This window comes from Lissotriton helveticus, chromosome 10, assembly GCF_964261635.1.
Source record: "Lissotriton helveticus chromosome 10, aLisHel1.1, whole genome shotgun sequence".
Taxonomy (NCBI): Eukaryota; Metazoa; Chordata; class Amphibia; order Caudata; family Salamandridae; genus Lissotriton; species Lissotriton helveticus.
This window is the reverse complement of record NC_136071.1, coordinates 1084013211-1084028629: the sequence shown is the minus strand read 5'-3', so window position 1 is coordinate 1084028629 and position 15419 is coordinate 1084013211.

The following is a 15419-nucleotide window of genomic DNA, read 5'->3' as shown; positions in this document are numbered from 1 at the left end:
AAATTTATGAAACTGGGGTGCAATTTTGCCCTGGACTGATTCACTTGGAAAGGGTAGGACTATGACATATTTAAGGCATATGGCGCATTCCTGACTTTTCCCCCTACGCTGACAAACATTGGGCGGCCTAGCACCATGGTGCAAGAGTGTCTGAATTTCATGGAGGATTGTTTTTGTGCATGAAGGGACACCTTCCTGCACGAAAGCAACCCTGAGAGGCATATTCCTCTTTCTATGTGTATTGCAGAATCAGCAAACATATATAGAGGAAGTAAGAGGCCAACAAGGACAAATAAAGATACTTCTCCTCGTAACGCCTCTCCTGGGGAGGCATATCCTTTTGGTGCATTCCCAGGTTTACAAGGTCTTGTAAATCTGGGAATGCATCAAAAACTATGGTAGTTGCGGGAAACATCCATGTGATGCTCATGGAGCACTTCCCCAGGCAGTGTAAAGCAATGCAGAGATTTGCGCTGCGTTGCGTTACTGCAGATTTATGAAGCCCCTCAAAGCCACTCACTATGGCTATACATGGCTTCAATCTAACTTAGAGGTTTGTGTCAAACATGTACCACATTGCATGGTGTAAACATGACACAACCCTCTCATAAATATGCCCCTCTGTTTCTCAAAAGTAACTCTATTTCAGTATCATTTTGCTCATTTTTCTTCTTACTGAATTGATACAACCAAGAACTATCACAACCACTAATAAACCCAACTATAATTGAGTGAAAAGTCTGAGCTCAACTTTTATTTTTCCCTCTCTTTCTCTCTCCTCTCTTTGAAAAAATGTCATTAAAAGTTTCCAAATCCGCAAAAGATGCAGTATATAATTTCTCCCTTAGAACACTCTTCTTTTAAGGTTTGAGAAGAAGTTTTAAAACTACTTATGTCTGTGATTAGAAATTAATAAGGATTGACATCAAAGTTTTGCAAAGAATCTGTAATTACAGCTGTACAAATGAAAAGGGAAAATGCTAAGGGGCCAATTGACTACTATGCCAGTCAGGCCTTTTTCTAAAATTACATGAAATGTTTCCATTTCATTTTCTTCAGCTAATCAAAAAAAGGTGCTCTGCTGGAGAGAAGCCAATGTGAAAGCAAATATTCACGATCCCTAATCCACTATTTGCATTATGACACCCACACGCTCTACACTCTGATTATGTTTTTATATTTTTGGCTGAAATTAACTGTTATTAAATGTGAAAAGGGCAAAATCATGAATAATTGAAATTAATCACCATGATTCATTAAATGACTACAGGAAGTAAAGCTCTCTGCTTGTACAGACACCATATAGACTGGTGAAATGTACTGAAAATAAAACATAGAACAGTTATGCTTGATATATTTATTTTATTATCAAGAGCTTGCCTTGAACGTCTTAGAGTTTCCCAACTCTGTGTATTTCATCAAGCAGTATTTTGAATTTAAAATAACTTAAAGAACATGCTGCACATCACATGTTTGGTGTCCTTACAAAAACAGCGATTGATTGCCCCTTTCTATATTTGGTTTCTGATATTGAAACTATGGCCTTATATATATGCATGTCCGTAGCGAGAACATAAGTAGACATTGGTGCTGAGTGCATTTTATATATATATATATATATATATATATATATATATATATATATATATATATATATATATTCACAAACAAGACGGGTCCTTCCGGGATCGGCTCCCAAAGTCAGGTGGCGCGTAAACCGGCGATTCCAAAAGCCGGTTACATTTTCAATAAATCCAATCAGTTGCTTATCAAGCAGACACGCACTCAGAGGTTGCTAGTTGCTGCAAAGTTTATTACTTGGAACTGCTACGCGTTTCGACACAAAACTGTGTCTTGATCACACGATATCCACAAATTTTACTTTGCATTTATAAGTGAGTAGTGAACATAAACGAGGTAACATTGCTTGTTAGTCATGTGACTTCGATCATGGCAGACATCTTGTACTGGTCAATACAGAGTATATTGTTATACATGTAGTACTTGCATAAATATCTCACAAATGCATGTACAAGGGTACACATAAATGAAATAAAAATAAACCAAACATGTGAAACCTACAAAGACAAAAATTATAGTTGTCTTTTCCTCACGCCTACATGTCTTACATATAAATTGACTGTTTGCACATATAAATATTCTACGTTTACGCGGTCTAGTGCCTCAAGAAAAATTATTATAAGAAAACTTGTGTTGTAGGCAGTGCCTTCATGAATACAGTCGACAATATACGTCACTCCCAAAATCATGTAACAAACCTAGTGGCAGACATCTTAGAATGGTTAGGGCTGATTAGGCATATACGGAGCCATATCCTAAAAGGAAATAATATCCTCAAACCATGTGAGAAAAACAATTTGTACCACATAAGACCAATAATTGTGGCCACGTCTTACTTTTGACGAATGACTTAAGCTTGAAGGATTAACCATAACAGTCATATCTTTGTACACGGTCTAGTGCCCATATCTGTTTTGGAAATACTTGTTATAGAGAGAAGTATAATGTAAATTCAGAATCAAATTAAACCAAACAAACTAAAGTCTTGTGTTTCCACATTGTGATACGCATTGTCATTAACAAAATCAATTCAAACTGTTGAATGATTTGATTGTAATGGTATAATGTTTTCTATTCTTGTATACCACACTATTTTCTATGTATATAATTGACCGATACTGAATGTACAAATAGCCATATTTGCGCATATAAAATGTCCTGGTGTCATATTTACCACTCGTAACCTCGCGACAATGTCCAACTCTGCCCATAAAACACACTGCATACCAAAAAGTGCAAAAGGGAAGAAGTAAAGTCTCTTTTCCTTACGGTGAAACAGTGTCTTCTATCCAACTGAAGAAAAGGGTAGGGAACCAGTGAAGTGCTCAAAAACAGTGACGGGCCCCTTCCTTCCTCCTACGGAAAAACATAAGAGAGACATTATTTAAAATCAACTGTAAATTAAAAATAACATCATAATACATATCTACAGTACTGTTGGGTCAGGCAATGATTAGAGCTTCTAAAGGTGGAACTATTTGTTCTTTCCAAGAGTTCTTATTACATTGTACTAAGAAAACAGATGGGACTATTAACCCATTATGTGATTTCTGTTAATCTTCATGCAAATGAGTTGCTAGTTCCTCATCTAAGTTGTGTCCTTCCGGGAATTTGGTCTCAAGTTCCATGATCCATTTCGATTCCTTCTTCCTTAGTGCCAGTTCCCGGTTGCCCCCTCTTTTCCCCACATTTATTTCTTCAACAGCAAAAATCTGAGGAGTGAGTTATTGGAATGATGAGTTTCTTGGAAATGGCGAGGAATAGGGTAATGCAAGTCGACATTGGTAATAGCTCTAAGGTGTTCCTGTATACGTTTGTTAACCATACATGTAGTACTCCCTACATATCTTTTTTTGCATGGACATTCTAGTATATATATTACATAGTTGGTATTGCATGTAAGGAACTGTTTGATGGTTCTACGTTGAGTATTGCCAGGGATTTCCACATCTATTACCATACAGCTTGACTTGCATGCCCTGCAGTGACCACAGGGGTAAAATCCTTTAAGACCCTGTACGTGTTGTTTGCTTGTATCCGTGATATCCCCTCTTACTAAGATATCCCTGAGATTTCTGCACCTCCTATATGTGACTTGTGGTCTGTCACTAAGTTTAGAGCCTATGATGTTGTCTGCTTTCAAGATTTACCAATTGTCAGCAAGGATCTTTTGGATGTTACCGGATCCCCGGTTGAAGGTCGTGATGACTCTAAGGTTTCCCTCCTCATTTGTTATGTTATGTTAAAATCAATTTGTAGAGCGCTCGTACGCCCATGGGCTTCATGGCGCTATAGGAAGAGTGAAGAATCCGTCCAACATAACACTGAGCTAACAATGGCTAATGGTAGGCTTGAGAGAACAGCCAAGTTTTTAATCCCTTACGAAAGGTGAGTAGATCCTTACACTGCCTAATCGGTAAGGGGATGGAGTTCCAAAATGAGGCTGCTAGATGGCGAAAGCAGCAGCCTCCCTGTCGCTTCCTTTTAAAGCGAGACACCTCCAGTAGGGATTTTTGCGCAGAGCGCAGGCTTCTGGTGGGTATATATTTAGAAATCAGGCAACGAATAAAGGCAGGGCCTTTATCTTGTGTGGCCTTGAAGGTGATACAACCTGCTTTAAAGGCTATGCGCTGGGAGATCGGAAGCCAGTGTAGCTTTTCTAGTCCTGGTTTAATAGAAGACCATTTTGGCTGTTGTAGAATGAGTCTCGCCACCTGATTCTGGACAAGTTGAAGTCTCTTCGACAGGCCCACTGGGAGTCCCAAAAAGACGCTGTTGGAATAGTCCAGGCGGGACATGACCAAAGCAATAGTAACCTGGATTAAGGCAGACTGGGTGAGGAGGTGAGCAATTTTTTTTATTTTCCTCATTTGAAAAAAACTTGCTGAGACCACGGCGCCCACCTGGGTTTTTAAGGACAGGTCCGAGTGGAGCGTGATGCCTAAGCTCTTTACAGCAGTGGACCTTACAGGGGGGATGCCCAGGTCTGCTGGCCAGAAGTTAACACTCCAGCTGGATAAACTGTTCCCGGGCAAAAGTAGTTCTGTTTTGCCCGGGTTGAGTTTTAGATGATTTTCGTTCATCCAGCATTGGATGTGTTTCATGGTGTTCTGAAATTCGGACACAGCATCAGGGATGTTCAGATGAAATATTAGCTGTAAGTCGTCCGCGTAGTTGAACACCGTGACTTTAAACTTCTTAAGGGAATAAAGAAGAGGGCGGAGATAAAGATTAAATAATAAGGGGGATAATGACGACCCCTGCGGAACTCCACAGGTGGACGTATGCCTAGTGCCTATAAAGCTGCCCAGTTGAATTGCCTGAGTCCGGCCCTCGATAAAGGATGTAATCCAGCTCAACGCTGGTCCTCTCATGCCGGCCTGTTCGACACGGTTGAGCAAGATGTCATAGTCAACCGCGTCGAACGCAGCCAAGAGGTCAAGCAGCACCAGGGCTTGGTGTGTATCAACATCCGCATTGGCTCTAAGGTTGTCCTGAACCGCCAGGATCACTGCCTCTCTTGAGTGACCCGGGCGAAACCCCGCTTGGTTAGGCTCCAAATAGTTGGTGGTCTCGATGAAATTAGAGACACTCTTAGAGACATGAGCCTCCAGCACCTTTGAGAGGTAGGGCAGCAGGGAGATAGGTCTGTAGTTTGTAAGATCCGAAGGATCCTTCCCATGTTTTTTTACCAAAGGTATAAGGAGAGCTTTTTTAAAATCTGTGGGGACTCATTGTTTTTCTTAGTTTTAACTGTCAGTGTTTCAGATCTCAGGATCCCTGCAGCTTTGTTCACCGCTTTTTTAAGAACCCATTCAGGATAACCACGCTCTCTGAAACGCACTAACCGTCTTTCTTGTTCGAGAAGGAATCCCTCATTGCTGCTACAGTTCCTCCTGGCCCTCAGTAACTCTCCAAATGGTATACTCCACTTAAGTGGATCAGGATGAGCACTGAGGGCATGTAAGAGGCTGTTACCTGCCGTTTCTTTCCTATGGAGATTTGACACAAGACCTTGTCACGAGGACGTGGTCCCTGATATGAGCGGACGGGGTGTACCTACTCACTGTTGTCCGTTTCCGCCCCGTATGCAGGAACCTCTGGATGTCTCCTGGTGTTTCCCTACGCTGCCTTCCGGGACGCCGTCTCTGGCCCTGCCTCCCGTGACGTTCGGGAGGTGTTCCCGGGCTTTCCCTACCATCGACCAATCAGAGCAGGATACGTCAGGAGCTCCGGGCCAATCGGCAGACACAGGGGCGTTTAAGGAAACACCTTGTGCGACGGCCAGCGCGGGACCTCGAGGAGAGCAGCTGTGCAGTGAGGAACACGCCGACATTGAAGAAGACGAGAGAACCGAAGACCCCAGGCGGCCGGTGTCGCGACTCGACAAGCCAGGAGGCCAACGAGACCACGCGCCGCCCTGCCACACTTCCAGGGGAGAAGTGTGGCTTCACAAGGTACGAGGGCGTTTGCAAGGGTTGTTGGGGATACGGGGTGGTACAGACTAGCGTGAGGGTGGTCACAGGCATGTCACGTTCACGACCTCACTTATAGGAAAGAACCTTCTCCACAAAGGTGACGGAACCCTGGTGTGCCCTCACTCCCTATCCCCCTCTCATTTCTAATTCCCCGTATCAGCCAGTAACGAGGCTGTTTTCTTTTCCTTTTTCTTCTGAGTGCCTCCTGACCAGAGACAAGCGAAGAAGAGATCATAGGACTGCTCCAGAACCACCAAGCGAAGGACGCACTGCATCCGGAGGAAAACCGGTTACGGGACTCACTTGTTACTTTGTTTTTTGACTATCTTGACCTTGCAAACTGTCAATAAAAACAGTTAAAGAGCCCCACGGTCCGTAGCATCCGTCCTTTCCTGAGTCGAAACGTCACAGACCTCCATTCTCAACCCTGACTTCAGTGTCTAGGAATTCAATACATTCCTTCCTCATGTTTTGCGTGAGATTTATATTGTACTGGTTGTTTTTTAGCTTACAAATAAAGTTCTCAGCTTCTCTTTCTGTACCACGCCAAACAATAAACAGATCGTCAATGTATATGATCCATGTGTCCACCTTAGTAAAATCATGTAACAGAGTACCATCCCTCCGGATCTCCTCCTCCCATTAACCTAGGAAAAGGTTAGCGAAACTAGGTGCGAAGCACGAACCCATAGCCAATCCCCGCACCTGTTTATAAATGTCTCCATCGTACATGAAGATGTTGTTTCTCAGGCATATTTTTATCATCTCCATCAGCATACATGTATGGTCTAAAAAAACCTATATCCCTGTTTTTCAGGAAATGATAGCTTGCCTCCATCCCCTGGACGTGATCAATGATAGTATAAAGTGAACTCACGTCCAGGGTAATGAGAAGAGATCCCTCTACCCATTGTATGTACTCTATCTTCTTCAAGAAGTCTGTGGTATCCCTTGTGTATGATGGTAACAGACACACATATTCTCTAAGAAAATGGTCAATGTATTTTGAAAGATTCTCATTTACGCTTCCTATTGAGGACACAATTGGCCTGCCGGGAGGTTCACTGGGGTTTTTATGTACTTTGGTACAGTATTGGTAATTTGGGACAGTCTTTTTTAAGAAAACAGAATTCATGCCAGGGGATGAGACTTTCTGTGCGCCATTCATTAAGTTTCTCCCATATATTGGTGATGCTCTCATTTTACTCTCTGATATTGTTTCTACAGAAGAAATTGCCCTCATCTAGTTGTTTTAAGGTTTCTTTCACATACGTTTCTCTTCCCCAAAGGACAATGTTACCCCCTTTGTCTGCAGGTATTATAATAACGTTCTTGTCCTCTGCAAGAGACAAAATACATTCTCTTTGATTTTTTGAAAGATTTGAGTTACCTTTATAGGTCCCCCCCAATTTGTGTTTGTACTTGGTATGTTCTTTAGTAACTACCTCGTGAAAGGTGTCAATGGAATCATGGGGGAGTGTGGGATAAAAGATAGATTTTGGTTTGAAGTTGTGCATGCAGCCTTATCCGTCCTGGTTTCCCTAAGACCTTGTACTTGAATATCATTATCTTCATTAGATGTAACCCCGCCTAGAGTGTATACAGTGCGTAACAGGTCCACATCCCCCACACTTAACTCTGGTAATGTATTTTCATTACTTTCTCTTACCGGTATTACTGATGGTCTATTGTTCAAAAGTGTATGCCATTTAGACAGTTTCAATTTTCTTATAAACTTAAAAACATCAACTCTTGTTTTTGAATAGTTAAATAGTTCAGTCGGACAAAATGTCAGTCCCAAGCACAGAGTCATTTTTTCCTTTTGGTTGAGCGTTCTAGATGAGAGGTAAATAATTGTTTTATTTACCATTTGTTCATCCATGGTTATCTTCTTTTCTTGTAGCCACCTCTTTTTGTTCCCGCTGGCTTTTTGTTGGTTGCTTCTCCTTTGTTAGAGCTTGAGTCGTCTCTGTCTTGATCGCCCCTACCTCTTGCTCTTCCCCGCCTTCGACCGCGTACTTGATTCTTCTGGAATGTCGATGCTTTGGTCATTTCCATTTCCTTTTTGCGCCTTGTCCGTAGCACCCGAAACTCGTCTAAAAAAAACGCCGGTTTCTTGGTGATTTCTTCTTCTGAAGACGTACTTGCTGTTAGTACTGATGTATCCGTATCTGAGTCGCTCACCAGGGCTGGGATTATACGCAATTCACCAGGAATTGATGTTGTTGGAACATTGTCTTGTCCACTTTGTTTATATAGATGATCGTATTTGGGACTGTATGTTAAAATACGCCCACTCTCATAGTCCCCACAATCTCTATGTAATTTTCTTTGTTAGGGATACTTGATATGAAATGAAATGAAATGAAATGAAAATTGCACTTGTATAGCGCATAACTATCCGGAGGCCTCGCAGCGCTTGTGACTGATTGCTTAACGCGAGCTCAGGGTAGTTCAGCAGGTTTTGGCAAACAGGTGCGTTTTCAGAGCTTTCCTAAAGGACATATGATTGCTGTTTTCTCGAAGAGGGAAAGGGAGGGACTTCCAAAGTCTGGCCGCAGTATGGGAGAAGGAGCGGCCGCCCCAGCGGGCTCTGTTAACTTTGATGGAGGTTGCCAGCTGGAGGGTACCAGAGCGAAGGGGGCGGGATGGAACATAAGGCGTGACTATGGAATGTAAAATTGCGGGGCCTTTTTGATGAAAGGACTTGTGCAAGATGCACATAGCCTTGAATTGCACTCTTGCCGCCACTGGGAGCCAGTGGAGTTCCTTTAGGGCCTTCTTCGCTGACTGCCAGCGGGGCAGGTTGTAAAGTAGGCGGGCAGCGCTATTTTGTGTAACTTGAAGCTTCTGTGTCACGGAGGCCGGGGCTCCCATATAAAGAGCGTTCCCATAATCCAGGCGGGAGAGTATCAAGGCCTGGACCATGACCCTCCTCGCCTGGAATGGGAGCAGAGGGAGCACCTTGCGGAGCATCCTCATTAGCCCGAAGCAAGTGGCGGCAGTCTTGGTAGCTTGGACCGAGAAATCGAGTGCTTTGTCGAGCCAAATCCCGAGGCTCTTTATCTGGGACTTAGGGACAGGGGGCAAGCCCAAACATGGTGGCCAAATGGATGCAAGGGCAGAGGGGGGAGGATTACCCAATAGGATAATGTCTGTCTTCTCCCCGTTGAGCTTCAAACAGGAAGATTGCATCCACCTGGCAACAGCCTCTAGACAGGGACCTAGGGTGTTGCACGATCCCTCAGAGTGGTCTAAAGAGACCACCAGTTGGGTATCGTCCGCGTAAGTGACAATACGCACACCAAAGGGATGGACTATCCTGTCTAGAGGTTCCATGTAGGCATTAAAAAGGGTAGGGCTTAGGGAGGAGCCCTGGGGGACCCCGCACCTAAGTGGGTGTTTGGGAGAAGCCACCTCGCCCTCAAAGACCTGAAAGAATCGTTCATCCAGGAAGGATGTCAGCCATTCCAGGGCCGTGCCCGACACGCCCATGCACGCCAATCGTTGTAATAGCGTGGCATGGTTAACCGTGTCGAACGCGGCGCTGAGGTCCAATAAGATGATGGCGACTTTTCCTCCCCGGTCCAACACGGCTCTTGCTTCTTCCGTTACCGCTAGGAGGGCGGTTTCGGTTCCGTGCTGAGGAGGAAATCCTGTCTGAGAGGCACGCAACAGACTATTGGATTCCAAATAGTCCGTTAAGGTGTTATTAACGTGCCTCTCAAGCAGTTTACTCAGCCACGGAAGTAAAGAGATGGGACGGTAGTTGGCCAAGTTACTATGGTCCAGGGTGGGCTTTTTCAGCAAGGCCTTCACCATTGCACACTTCCATGGAGGTGGGACAGATTTAGAGGTGATGGATGTATTGAGAACGTCTAAGATGACCGGACGAATAACGTCCAAGACCTTGATGAGGGTCTGAGGGGGTGAATGGGTCATTGGGGGACACCGAGGTGATCTTAGGGATTAGTCTGTCTAGTCCAAGAACGTCAAGAAGTGGGATTTTGTCAAGCCTACAAGGGTCCAAGGAATCAGGGATTTTGGGCAAGGTGGGTTCCATATCGTCCTTAGTATTGCTGAATGAGGAGTATATGGTCTGGATTTTTTGGGAGAAGAAAACGGCCAAATCATTGCAGCGGTTTTGAGCGCCTTCAGCAGAGGGACGCTCAACAAGAGGTGAGATAAGGGACTTTGCTATCTTAAAAATTTCCTTGGGGGCATTAGCAGCTGCGTTAATTTTCCCTTCATAAAAAAGAACTTGTGCCGCCTTGATCTCTATTTTATAAAGCTTTATAGCAGCCCTGTACTCAGCCTTTCTGAGCTGGGAGTGGTCCTGCCTCCAGGCTCTCTCAAGTTTACGACACTCTAGTTTCATAGATCTAAGGGCAGGTGTATACCATGGGGCAACTTTGGGTCTTCTTATAGATTTACGGGAGTGTTTTGGAAGAACCTGGTCAAGGGTACTAGAGATCCAATTATCAAAATTATTAGTGGCCGTAAAGGAATTGGTTGCCTTCCTAGGTGGATCTCTGGCAAGAGCGACTACCCAGTCGGGGAGGGGGAGTGAGGGCCATTTCCTTCCCTGGTGCTTAGCAAAGTTTTGAGAGGAAGAGGGGGAATTGGTGCGCCAGGTGAAAGGTATTAAAAAATGGTCGGTCCAGGGTAATGGGATAGGAGTTTCCACGATAAGATTGTCTATATTGCTGTAAATGTGGTCAAGAATATGTCCCCTATTATGAGTTACATGGTAGCCCTTTTGGCAAAGGTCAATGGCTTGCAAGTTGGAACGGAGGTTATTGGCTGACGTGTCATGGGGGTCATGAAGATGCAAGTTGAAGTCCCCGAGCAAAGTAAAATTAGGCGAGGTCAGCACGACACTTGCAGTAAGGTCTGTTATCTTGGTGATAAAGTTATTGAGGGCACCGGGTGGACGGTAGGCTAGGATACCAGAGAAGGTGGTAGTGGGAGAAAGTTCTAACGAAAAGTGAAAGCTCTCGCAAGCTGGTGAGGTGGTTGGAGTGACACGACACCTGTAGCTATCTCTGTATATGATGGCCAATCCACCACCTCTCCCGGTCTGACGGTCAAGTCGTTTGAGAGTATATCCTTGAGGGGTAACCCACACTGTAGTCGGGTCATTATCTATCTGGAGCCAGGTTTCTGTTAAAAAAAGAGCCTCAGGATTGAGCTCTTCGATCAACATGTAAAGCTCAGTATAATGTTTCGGTAAAGACCGACAGTTGAGGAGAAACATTCTCCATTTCTGTACAGGGGGCGAGTAGCAGCTGTGTGAGGAAGGAGGGCTCCAGTCACAGTATTTACAATAATACTCTGTGTTGGTAGGAAGAATCGAGTGACAACATGATGGATTGGTGAGAGGTCGTAGGGCAAGAAGCGAAGAGGAGTTATAAGAGAATCGATCCCCTACCATGATAGCAGTCGTGTCCAGGGACCAGCAGGAAGCGTCTGGACGCAGACTGGCTTCTCTTTGGCGCCTCTTCGGCACGTCTAGGGCGCTACCGCTGCGCGTCACCGCTGCGCGGGGAGATGAGGGACCATATAGATTAGGCGAAGGTGGAGACTAGCACGTCACCCTCCAAAGATGGCCGCCCAATGTGGAGCAACCAGGAAGTGGTGCCGCTTTACCTCCCTCCACAACAAACAGCACTAGTTGCTGCGGTGGACCGGGGAGTGGGCGAGCAAAATACAGGTATTTAAACACAGTTTCAAAATAAATGGCAAAACAATTCAAAACTCTTGCAGCAATCCTTATTCACTGCCAAGCGCTGGCGCAGCGATGTTAGCAAGTCAACTATCGAGCGCGAGTGACTCCAAGCCCTTATGTAGTGAGGGCGAAGGGGGAGACTAGCGCGTCACCCTCCAAAGATGGCCGCCCAATGTGGAGCAACCAGGAAGTGGTGCCGCCTTACCTCCCTCCACAACAAACAGCACTAGTTGCTGCGGTGGACCGGGGAGTGGGCGAGCAAAATACAGGTATTTAAACACAGTTTTAAAATAAATGGCAAAACAATTAAAAACGCTTGCAGCAATCCTTATTCACTGCCAAGCGCTGGCGCAGCGATGTTAGCAAGTCAACTATCGAGCGCGAGTGACTCCAAGCCCTTATGTAGTGAGGGCGAAGGGGGAGACTAGCGCGTCACCCTCCAAAGATGGCCGCCCAATGTGTCGCAACCAGGAAGTGGTGCCGCTTTACCTCCCTCCACAACAAACAGCACTAGTTGCTGCGGTGGACCGGGGAGTGGGCGAGCAAAATACAGGTATTTAAACACAGTTTTAAAATAAATGGCAAAACAATTAAAAACGCTTGCAGCAATCCTTATTCACTGCCAAGCGCTGGCGCAGCGATGTTAGCAAGTCAACTATCGAGCGCGAGTGACTCCAAGCCCTTATGTAGTGAGGGCGAAGGGGGAGACTAGCGCGTCACCCTCCAAAGATGGCCGCCCACTGTGGAGCAACCAGGAAGTGGTGCCGCTTTACCTCCCTCCACAACAAACAGCACTAGTTGCTGCGGTGGACCGGGGAGTGGGCGAGCAAAATACAGGTATTTAAACACAGTTTTAAAATAAATGGCAAAACAATTAAAAACGCTTGCAGCAATCCTTATTCACTGCCAAGCGCTGGCGCAGCGATGTTAGCTAGTCAACTATCGAGCGCGAGTGACTCCAAGCCCTTATGTAGTGAGGGCGAAGGGGGAGACTAGCGCGTCACCCTCCAAAGATGGCCGCCCAATGTGGAGCAACCAGGAAGTGGTGCCGCTTTACCTCCCTCCACAACAAACAGCACTAGTTGCTGCGGTGGACCGGGGAGTGGGCGAGCAAAATACAGGTATTTAAACACAGTTTCTTCTTCATATTTCTTAAGTCTACCCTTGAGTTCGTCCTTGAATTTGTTTATGACATCCTGTTCTGGACTTTTTTTTAAATCTTCTTCCAACTCTTTAAGTTCTTTTAATATACCTTTGCGGTCTTCCCAGGCATATTCGATGAGTATACTCAGCATGTTTTTGGAACTTATTGCAGAATTGTTCGCCCATTCTTCCAACATGATTGGGTGACTCATGTGATGGGGTAATGTATATCCTTAGTTCTCGTGGTACCATTTCTTTATCTACATAGTCCTGGAGAGAGGTCACCTCCCACCACTTAGAACATTCTTGTTTCTTTAATTTTTCATAGCGCCTCAATTTCGGACTCAGTTGATTGTCATCCAGTTTCTCCACTGTAAATGCAATACTTGCTCCTTTCCCAGGTGCTCTTGCAAATAATGTCACTGCTTCCTTACGCCTATGCCCTTCATCTTCCATTGTTCTTTAATGGGTATATTCTATTTTCGCCTGTGTACTGTAGCGTTCTTGTTTAAACCATCTGCACGTTATGGTATCCAAAGTAGAATGTAAGCTGTATGAGACAGCCGCTTTTATTCGAAAGGTTAATATATTTCGCAGCTTAATGTCATGAGTGATGTAACTGACATGTCATGAATGATGTAAAATGTGAAATCATCACCAGTGGATTGAGAGCGCGAGAGTTACAGTTCGTACAACTAACTATAACGGAGGAATTTGAATGGTTTTGTATGAGTGAAATGTCCAGCTAAATATAACACCCCTGAAACCTATGTTTTTTTCAATGAATTTCTAAGGTTTTTTAAATGATAATTCCTAAATATAACCTGCTTGAAACATATGTTTTTTTCAGTCAATTTCTAAGGTTTTTTAAATGCTAATTTCTAATTATAATTTTCATTAAGTATATTTGTTTTTTTCTTTCTTTTTTAATTATCATCCCAATCTCAACCTAGTAAAAACTGCAAATATCACCACTCTTCAGTTGATTCCTTCCGCCAACAAAATCGCGACAAACCATTAAAAAACAGGCAATAGCTCCACTGACCAGTAACAAATTAACATCAACATTTAACTGCTGTAAGGAGGTCGACTACCTACTGCGTGAATTACACCCAACTCACACCCATATTTAAAGACGAATATATGATAGAGGTACTAATCATGCACCTCCGACACCCAACAAAATCACAACACCCAGCGCTACTACCACCACAACCACCACCCCGGACCCCTACTACCTCAGAGGCTGCGCAAAACAGGACAACCGACCTTCCCAAGATACCATATCCTCTGAACCGCACAATAGCTGAATGTTCAGAGATGTGGCAACCAACTATGTATAAGGGAGTACATTTGCACATCAACAATAAGTTACAGAATCCCAAGTGTACCGGTGATATGCAATACACAACTCACAATAAAAACAAAAAACCTTTCCATGTGGATATATAGTATTGATACATGTAGTGTACTGCACAGTGGATGCAACCATATTATCTTAGACACTTGGGAATATCTCGGTCATGTAGCTGTGTTGTCCCCCCCTTGAAGCAGAAGCGGAGTGGGCTGGTCTAATGTGCAGAACTCCAGCGTTAGAGTATACATACTTAGGCTACGCCTAGGGCATGGTTCACTTGTGTGAAGACAAAAGACTATGGCACATTGAAGGTTCTCACCCTGCCACGTGGCTGCCGCCATGACTGCGTGCTTCCTCGATAAAGACCCATTGCGAACTCAGCGCCACAGCACTGCAGACTTATGTCTGTATAGACTACTGCCTTCGATCTACACTGGGGACAGCAAGGTTCACAACTTGAATTCAGCTTTGGATCTACACTACAGATACCATTGAATTTAGCATTGCTTTTTTAAGGCAGAGACAATTGTACTATATGTCTTCAGATTTTATAAAAGCATGTCACAAAAAGCATTCCTCTATAACTGTGCCAACTACTGCCTTCGATCTACACTGCGGATAGCAGGGTTCACAACTTGAATTCAGCTTTGGATCTACACTACGGACAGCATTGAATCAAGCCTCGCTTTATTTAAGGTAGAGACAATTGTACTCTGTCTTCCGATTTTGTAAAAGAATGTCACAAAAAGCATTTGTCTATAACTGTGCTGACTACTGCCTTCGATCTACACTGCGGACAGCAGGGTTCACAACTTGAGTTCAGCTTTGCATCTACACTACGGACAGCATTGAATTCAGCCTTTCTTTATTTAATGCAGAGACAATTGTACTATATGTCTTCAGATTTTGTTAAAGGATGTGACAAAAAGCATTCCTCGATGTCTGTCCTGACTACGGCCTTTGATCTACACTGCAGACAGCAAGGTTCACAACTTGAATTCAGCTTTGGATCTACACTACGGGCAGCATGAAATTCAGCCTTGCTTTCTTTAAGGCAGAGACAATTGTACTCTATGTCCTCAGATTTTGTTAAAGGGTGCGACAAAAAACATTCCTCAATGTCTGAACTGAC